General features: G+C 33.4%; 1 pseudogene; it reads left to right on the forward strand.

Annotated features, from left to right (window-relative positions):
* LOC145002699 (uncharacterized) overlaps positions 1–6386 on the forward strand; it is a 34071-nt pseudogene extending 27685 nt beyond the window's left edge.
* Positions 6387–9869: the final 3483 nt, after the last annotated feature.

Below are 9869 nucleotides of genomic sequence, written 5' to 3' on the forward strand. Positions count from 1 at the left end.
AAGACTTGTCTTTTCCCTATAAATAGTCATGTATTATTAACAATTAGGGTTAAGAGAGTGAGGCAAAATGTAGCCGCCACGTTGTGAGGTTTCTTGTAGAGTTAGATTCTTATTTCTTAAGTGTAATTTATTCCTCACAGTTTAATAAATCGAGTGATCATTCGACATAATCTTCATATTTGTGTTTGTTTTTATTTTCCGCATCTTGTTCATCAAATCTCAATTAGGGTTTTAATCTCAACAAGTGGTATCAGAGCGGGTCTTTGAAAATCTATTTATTTTTGAAGTATTAGTTCTTGATTTGATGATTTTCTGCACAAGTTATTGAAGATTATTGGTGTTTTGGCTGCATGGAATCAAGATTATTGTCCGATCTACTGTTCATGGAGATTTATGTTGTTCATTGTTCATCTACTCATAATCTGGATCTATTCGATCGATTTAGCCCAATTTTTTTCTGTGTTCATCCTATTACGTATTAGTCACAAGCCCATCATCGTTGTTTACTATTCATTTGTTTCACTCAAATAGCCCACATATTTCGTTCACTGTTGTTCATTGCTCCTATATTGCCGATTGAAGTCACAGAATCTCGCAAACCAAAAGGTTTTTTTTTTATTATCTTCATGGCGATTGAACACTCTTATGTTCTGGTGTATCTTACAATTCTTGATTTCTATTTGATTTTGGTCTTGCTCTTGATTTTTGGTCTTCAAATCGATTGTGTTTGACCTAATCGATTTTGTTCTCGAGTTTTTGTAACAATGTTAAGTATGATGAATCGATTATAACAATTTTGTTTTGAGAACCGGTGAAGAACAGAGGAACATGGTGTTGGATTTGATTGAAAATAGCTTGTTTGATCTGGAAATCTATTTGAGAAAATCAACTTTGTGTTTATTAGGGTCCGTATGAATGGGTAGGATCTTTTGAAATCATATTATGAATCAAAATCAATGGTTATTGGAGAATATCGATAGCCTTGAGTTTGTATTTCAGAATCAAGTTCTATTTCAAGACTGATTGCTAACTGGAACGAAAGGCTGATTTGAAACTGGATTACATTCAGAACTGTATTGATGCCTTGTTCGCATTGCTAAGTAGGTATATTGATAGGGGCTTGATACAATCAGAACGAACGAATGAAAGTCAAAATTGGTTTGAAAATCTCACCTGCGAACGATTGAAATCGAATCTCTCTGGGAACGAATGAAATTGGAATTGGAACTCAATTGGAAGAACACCAGTCAAGGCAAAAAGTCAAAATTGACTATTGGAGGTGAACCACGAACAAACCTGGAATGATTTAGTGTTCGCGTATTTGTGCTAGAAACGAAAAACGAACGAAATTGACTGTCATATGGGTGTTTCATGAACTGCAAACGAATCAATCTCAATTGGGACGGACATTGGTCAACAGAAAAGTCAAGATCGGTGTGAAATCCTTATCTGCGATCGGAAGCGAACCTACGATTGGGTTCGTTTGTCAGCCCTTGGAACGAAAGTAATTGGAATGAAAGAGGGGAGGACCGAAAGCGAACTTGTGGTTCGGCTCGGCTAAGGGTTCGCTCCTTGTTCGCATCGTGATGTACCTGGAACAAACTTAAGTTCGGTTGGCTACTCTTGGAACGAAAGCACTTGGAAGAAAGAAGGAAGGATCGAAAGCGAAAGGTGATTCGCCTGATGAAGCTTGGAACGGACCTGGAAGCGAATGTCTCAAATGGAAACGTATGGAACCGAACGCTCGGTTGGCTTCGCTTCGGGTGTATAATTGACGATCTTGGAACGAAGTTAGATTCAGTCGCTTGTGCTCGGAACGAAAGTAGATGAAACTAATTGGAGTCATATTTGTAGGTTCGTCTGTGACCATTGGTTTAAAATCACCATTCCAGTCGCATCGTTTTATCAGGTTTCAAATGATGAAGATAACTCAAACTTTCACACTTGGTCCCTGCAACTTCAAGAACTTGACGATCTGGCCCCTACACTTTTCATGCTTTGGCGGTTTTGGACCAATTCCAGATTTTGTTGCAAATAAAGGGGTTTATTGGTGCATGATTACAATTTCAGCCCCTGAGTTTCTGGAAAGTGATAATTTCAGCCCATTTTCGAGAAAGTTTACAATTTTAAGGGCTGGTGAACAGTTTTGGATTTTTCAACGCTCATATTTTTTGATGAACAGCAAAATAATGATTCCATCAAGTCTTGGCGGTTTGGAAAGTCGTTTTTCGTGATAATGTCAAATTTTCACGATTTTTTCGGATTTTATACTTCATTGTGTATATCTTTTTGTCGCGGGGGAGCTTAGTAAATTTTTATCCATTCAAGATCATTCTCATGACCATTTGAAGGCTTTATAATCATGTTTTTGATTATAAATCGGGGGAGAATTTGGTATGGCCATTCGAAATTGGATTTGTGACTTTTCAAAGTTGAAGATTTTTGATAAAGTTTGTGGTAGAATTATGAAGGTAGCTTTTACAGCGGAAGTTCTTCATCGAGCTCTACTAAAGCTTTTACAGAGAAGTATCCTTTACAGCGAAAGTTCTTTATCGAGCTCTGCTAAGGACTTGTTATATCTCCGACTTCTTGTATTTTCTCCATCAAGTGGCGTTACGAATCATAAAGTTTGGGTTGTTACATGATATTTTTTGATGGATTATATCATTAGCTTATTTGAAGATCATTGTGACTTGGAGGGGGAGCTCTTCAAAGACAAGAAGTGATTCGGTTTCTTTGTTCTGAAATGGGTTTTTATGGTGGGTTTGGTTTTCATGAAGATTCTTTGGGATTACATTCGAAAATGAAGTTTAATGACATTACTTCAGTGCCTGATTAATATATCCTAGAGCCCGTGTTTGAAGATTATTGAAGAATCAAGATTCGTGGATTGCTTCATATATTCCTCGTTGCAGATCTTTTTAGTTGCTAGATGCTGCTTTTGGAAGTTAAAGCATTGTCATCCATTCCATACTTTGAGGGGGAGATTGTAGGGTTTCAAAGCACTCCATGGATGATGGCAATGGGCCCCTGTGACGAATTCTAGGTTAAAAGCCCAAGACTTGTCTTTTCCCTATAAATAGTCATGTATTATTAACAATTAGGGTTAAGAGAGTGAGGCAAAATGTAGCCGCCACGTTGTGAGGTTTCTTGTAGAGTTAGATTCTTATTTCTTAAGTGTAATTTATTCCTCACAGTTCAATAAATCGAGTGATCATTCGACATAATCTTCATATTTGTGTTTGTTCTTATTTTCTGCATCTTGTTCATCAAATCTCAATTAGGGTTTTAATCTCAACAACAATCATCAACCGTAATAAAAAAATTAGATTCAATCGACTTTTCCCTTCAGGTTTGCTTATGTATTTTGTTTTCCGATTATTGTATTTGGGTTTTTAGGGTTCATTGGTTCACTTCTTTGGTTTCTTTGTTTTTGCAGATAAATAGATGGAACAAAATAGGGATAGATGATATAGAACAACTTTAAGCCAGGTTTTTGTGATTGTATCACTAAGAAAAAACACTAGAAAGGAGTGGAGATGATGTAGATGTTTAATGTTGTCGTTTTCTATGTTTGTATCAGGTAGTTAAGTGCTAAATTGAAAACATATATGCTTTCTCCCTACTCATTTGTCGCCTTTCTGTAAACCGACCTAATGTATATACATCATAAAGCTTTTTCTCTCCTTCCATTCTCATTTTTTCCCATTCGATTTATGTTTTCTAATAATGTTTCATATGCTTCCTTATGTCTCTTGAATCTCTCTTTGTCAACGCAGGGAAGTCGGTGTTCATTATGCTTGCAAAAAACTGACGAATATAGTTGTGATAATGGGGGAACTGGGAAGAAAGTCGACAAGTTCATTTTGCCTTTCAACTCCCACTTTTCAAATTTGACTGGTTGTAGGGATTAGTAGATGGGATAACTGAGGTTTTTAATAATAGAAAGGAGGACGAAGAAATGGATACTGAATTATCATCAATGTGTACAATCTGAAAAACTTAGGTTAAGAGGAGTAAATCCCTCTAGCCTCGATTTTTCCAAACTGGTATGATCAAATACATGTGGACTTTTGGTTATGCTTGTCTGAAATATGTTTTCTTCTCTTGTGCTAATCTTCATTGTGCAAAAATTTGGGTGATCTATATATGCGAGTTAGGTTTTTTTTTTCCCATTAACTGATGTATGGATAAATTGGTTGGATGCTAATGACGTCTATCTATAGAGTTTTCATAATATTCATATTCTTTCTATGTTTGATTCCAGGATGTTGATGCTGAAAATAGAATTTTTCACTCCCCCTTTTCAAATTTGACTGGTTGTAGGGATTAGTAGATGGGATAACTGAGGTTTTTAATAATAGAAAGGAGGATGAAGAAATGGATACTGAATTAACACGTACTGATATCATCAAATGTGTACAATTTGAAAAACTTAGGTTAAGAGGAGTAAATCCCTCTAGCCTCGATTTTTCCAAACTGGTATGATCAAGTTCATTTTGCCTTTCAACTCCCCCTTTTCAAATTTGACTGGTTGTAGGGATTAGTAGATGGGATAACTGAGGTTTTTAATAATAGAAAGGAGGACGAAGAAATGGATACCGAATTAACACGTACTGATATCATCAAATGTGTACACATTTAATGATAATGGGGGAACTGGGAAGAAAGTCGACAAGTTCATTTTGCTTTTCAACCCCCCCTTTTCAAATTTGACTGGTTGTAGGGATTAGTAGATGGGATAACTGAGGTTTTTAATAATAGAAAGGAGGACGAAGAAATGGATACTGAATTAACACGTACTGATATCATCAAATGTGTACAATCTGAAAAACTTAGGTTAAGAGGAGTAAATCCCTCTAGCCTCGATTTTTCCAAACTGGTATGATCAAATACATGTGGACTTCAGGTTATGCTTGTCTGAAATATGTTTTCTTCTCTTGTGCTAATCTTCATTGTGCAAAAATTTGGGTGATTTATATATGTGAGTTCGGTTTTTTTCCCATTAACTGATGTATGGATAAATTGGCTGGATGCTAATGACGTCTATCTATAGAGTTTTCATAATATTCATATTCTTTCTATGTTTGATTCCAGGATGTTGATGCTGAAAATAGAGTTTTTCACAATGCAACATTGCGTGAGTAAGATTCATCAAAACTATTATTACTTTTTTCTTTTATGTACAAAATTATATATGTAAACAATGTTCTTTCTCTTTTTTATATGGCTATCTTTTATCAGTCCAATAATCAAACCCGTCTTCCATAGTCAACTCAACTCAACTGATTTTGTCTTGCCTAGGGAAGATGTGAGTTCACAGGGCCAAATCTACGTGGCACTTTGTTGGCAGGTGCTAATCTTCAGAGTGTAAATTTACAAGGCAAAATTCTCTCTCTAATTTATTTATTGGTTAATTCTCAAATGTATGTAATACTTGGCGAATAATTCAAAGGAGGTGAATTAATTTGTTCTTTTATTGATTTGAAATATAAGTTCTATTAATTTTATTTTCAGATGCTTGCTTAGTAGATTGTTGCTTCTGCGGTGGAGACCTGTGCTGTGCACATCTGCAAACGGCTGATCTTACAAATGCAAATTTGGAGGGAGCAAATATGGAAGGAGCCAATCTAACGGTATAAGTATTTTTTTTTTTTTTTTTTGTGGTTAGGATATAATAGAGTTTTCTTTTGAAGCTGGTTTTTTTATTTTTTTTTAATTTTTTTATCTTATGTTATCAACTCTTTCTATCTACTTGATGTTTGTATATTTGTGCTTTTTTTTTTTCAAAAGAAAGACTTTTGAGTTTCACTTTTTAGATTTAGGTTTATATTTGATTTTGTTTGGTCGAAGTTGCCATTTCAAGACACACCTGTTTCGCTCAACATCATTGCTAGGTTGAAAAAACTTATGGTTGAAGAGGTGGAATATCTTGTGATGAAGAGTCTATTTGTAATTCCATTTGTATATATTACTTGATGTCTTTTGGTTTCACTAATTGTTATGAGATCAGTTTTTCCTTTTTTTTTTTTTTTTCTTTTGCATTTCTTCAATGGACATTTCGATTCCCGGTTATCTTATGGGGTTGTAAAATCGGTCTATATGTTTTTGGTGGGGGGTTTAGTGTTAGGATTATATGAAACATGAGATTCGGTCTACCAAATAGTTGGGCATAATCCTATGGAAAATAATTAGTTTTTGTTGACAAAATTGACAATTCTAATACATGTCACATTCCTCAGATCTTATCCTTGGTGTTTCCGTGCCTCATTTGGCTGAAATTGATTTTTTGTTAAAAACAAACACACACAGTACTAACCACATTTTTCCTTAAATTGCAGAAAGAGAAAGAGGATGATTTGAAGAAAGTATTTGACTTACAGTAACAAATGCAAATTTAAGCAAACCTATCTAACCCGGCGCCAACGGCGCAAGTAATTCCTTCTAGTTTATAATGTAAGTTTAGAAAACGATTCTATTGTTAATACATTGATAAGAATGTGGTTGCTTTATTACTAAACGAGTCTAATGAAATCACAAATTTTAAAAATATTATTTTTTATTGGCCCCTTGCAAAAAAAATTTAGTTCCGCCAGTATTGGCATTTGCTACCAAAAAAACATTTGCAATTAAGGTTGTAAATAAACCTAACGTTCAGCGAATTGTTCGTCGGAAAGTTCGTTTATTGAATAAATGAATAAACATGAACAACAATTCTCGTTCGTTTAGTTAAATGAACAAACATGAACAATAATCTTGTTCGTTCAAATATGTTCGTTAACGTTCGTTTATGTTCGTTAACGTTCATTTGTGTTCATTTATTTAAGTTCCTTTAATGTTCGTATATATTAAATTGTGTTTGATCATATTATTATATTATATGTTTGTTTATTTTCATATATATTTAATTATATATATTTATCTTCGTTTGTTTATGTTTGTTGATCATTTTCACCAATATAAACGAACGAACATGAATAATGTAATTTGTTAAATGAGCGAACATAAAAAGGAAAACTCGTTTGTTTATCCACTCATGTTCATTCGTTTGTTCGACTAACTTAAATGAACGTATATGAATAATCATCATTTGTGTTTGCTCGGTTTATTTACCGTCCTACCTGCAATTGTTTTGTGATGGATAATTTGATGTTCTTGCTAGTTGCTACACGCCTACACTTGCAAGGGGGCTTGTTTTGTAGTATTCACATCATGCTTGTACTTAACTCCTCGCAAACACGTCTCTAAATAAAGCGTGGGTTGTTATTTTTTATTAGTATTTTAAGATCCAAAAGCCATGTTATTTGGTTTTACAAGTTTTTAAGTATTTATCACGGAATATAAGGATGTTTAAACTAAAAATCTTTAAATCGTTTCAAGTACGTTCTAGGAAGCTAAAAGAATGCATGATTAAACCGGATAAAAGATGTTTGCTAACTCATAGTAAAATAAGTGATCAAAGTTTAAAAATACTGAGTTGAAGTAAACTAATATTTAATCACTATGTGCATTGTGGTGAATGAGTATTTTGTAAAGTAAATATCCAAACATTTAAACTTAGTTAGCTTTTCTTCACCACAGTGTACCGATTTTTAATGTTTCATATCAAAACACTTAAATTATTTAGCTTCTCTCCACCATAATAAGTTGATTTGTAATGCTTCATATCTAAACACTTAAGCGCTTATAGCAGCAGGGACAAAACAATAAGCTATAAACTTTTTTTTCCCCTATCCAAACACCACAGATAACAATTGCTTATAAAACATCAATAACTTAGTTTTAAAATTATAAGAAATGAAAACTATTAGAACAAAAACTAATTAAAGGGGAAAATTTAAATATAAAAAATCTGCTTGAACAAAAAAATCATTTTTTTTGGAAAAAAAAAACTTTTTATATTTTATTTGAAGTATTTTGAAAATTATAATTTTATCTGAATTTAATGATTTTAGATGTGAAAATATTAATCCAAATAAATATAACGTGTACGCACGTCATGTTTTATTTTTAATATCTAATACTCTTATAGTAGATAGAAATAATCGCATAGTACCGCGTATTCGAATTACGCGTTGTTTTTAAATTCAACCATATCAAAATACTTATCTATATATTATATAATAATAAAAGAATAATAATAATTACAATTCTTCACTTTTAATTTTCTGTATATATAGACAATTTTTTGGATACCGACGGTTATCGTAGGGTAATCGGTATTTGTAACCCTGGTAGTACTATGGATACATTTATAAGAAGCTACCAATATTCCTGGCAAACGACCATCGCCGGTGCCGGTGCCGGTGTCGGTGCGGGCTCCTTTCTCCGATCAGAACCCACAGCTTGCACCATCTGTATGGATGAATTCTTTAAAGGCGACAACATTATACGACTCCCTTGCCACCACTACTTCCACCGTCGATGTATCCGCAAGTAGCTTTCGCTCAAGAAAAACTGCCCGATCTGCCGCCGTACAATTGCAATTCCGGCAGCTCCACTTCCGTTGAGAGCATCAAGGCGCTCTAATTCAAAAGCGTATTTTGTGGAATACCAACATCGACCATTCCACCTGTTTCTTTACCAGCTGATGGATCTATATGAAGCGTTTTTTGGTTAAGGGTTTGTGATCACCTAGTTACCTCTAATTTAGTGTTAGATAGTTAATTAGGGTTACATAGTTACCTCTAATTTAGTGTTAGATAGTTAATTAGGGTTTTAAGTTTAGGTATTAGGGTTCATGTGCATGGGTACATATTTTAATATATCTTAGATCATTAGGTATTAGGGTTCTTCTGGTTTCTAACGTTTCATTTGATATGCATGGGTACATATATTAATATATCTTAGATCAATTTGTTTTTAACTATATATTCAAGCTTATCGTTTGATGGCATTGTCAATTAGATAAAATAGTAATCATCATATAATTGTATTTAGTGATACTATATATATATATATATATATATATATATATATATATATATATATATATATATATATATATATATATATATATATATATGGAAATCTACGAAAAAATTCTAATATTTTACCTCAGTTTACGATTTAGTCCCATATTAAATTTTGTTTACAAAAAAGGACAGATTACCGGCTAAAACTTCGGATTAACCCTTCGTGGCCGGTTTCACAGATTTAGCCGGTATCTCGTCTTTTTTCGTTAATTAATCCAAATTTTGGGGCTTTTTCATTAATTAATCAAAATTTTAGGGCTTTTTCATTATTTATTACCAATAAACCAAAATATTTGGACTTTTCTGAAGATTACCTTTAAACTAATATATATTATATGATCTAATTTAATATGTACTATTCCATATCTTCTTTCTTATGCTCTTCTAGGCTCACCGTGTGTTTTTATCGGTGTCGTCAAACTCAACAACAAAAATCTCACTCACAAGCCTCGTTAACTCCATCAATTTTCCAAAATTATATATTCACAACTCTATGATCATCTTTCAATCTCCAAATAAAGAACGGAGAAATCCTTGTTGATTACGTGGATGTCCTTATTACCTAACCATGACTTAAACTGTGGTTCCAACACTTGGATGTTCCTATTACCTAACCATGACTTGAATCCTATTTCGAACCAATACACTATTCGCATTGTCCATAGTGTTGTTCACAACAAAATACGAATCCCACATGGTTTAACCACTGATACCTTGGCTCAAGTCTTACATGACCCTTGTTTCCTTATAATAGGACTTGAAAACCATGAAGAATGAACCATTAAGCTTAAAAAGCACAACATAGGTAAAAAAAACCAACTCGATATTATGTACTGAAAACCATGAAGAATGTTAACTCTAATTGTAAAAAAATGTCAACAAGCTATCCATCAT

Source organism: Lactuca saligna, chromosome 6 (assembly GCF_052625555.1).
Source record: "Lactuca saligna cultivar CGN05327 chromosome 6, ASM5262555v1, whole genome shotgun sequence".
Classification (NCBI taxonomy): domain Eukaryota; kingdom Viridiplantae; phylum Streptophyta; class Magnoliopsida; order Asterales; family Asteraceae; genus Lactuca; species Lactuca saligna.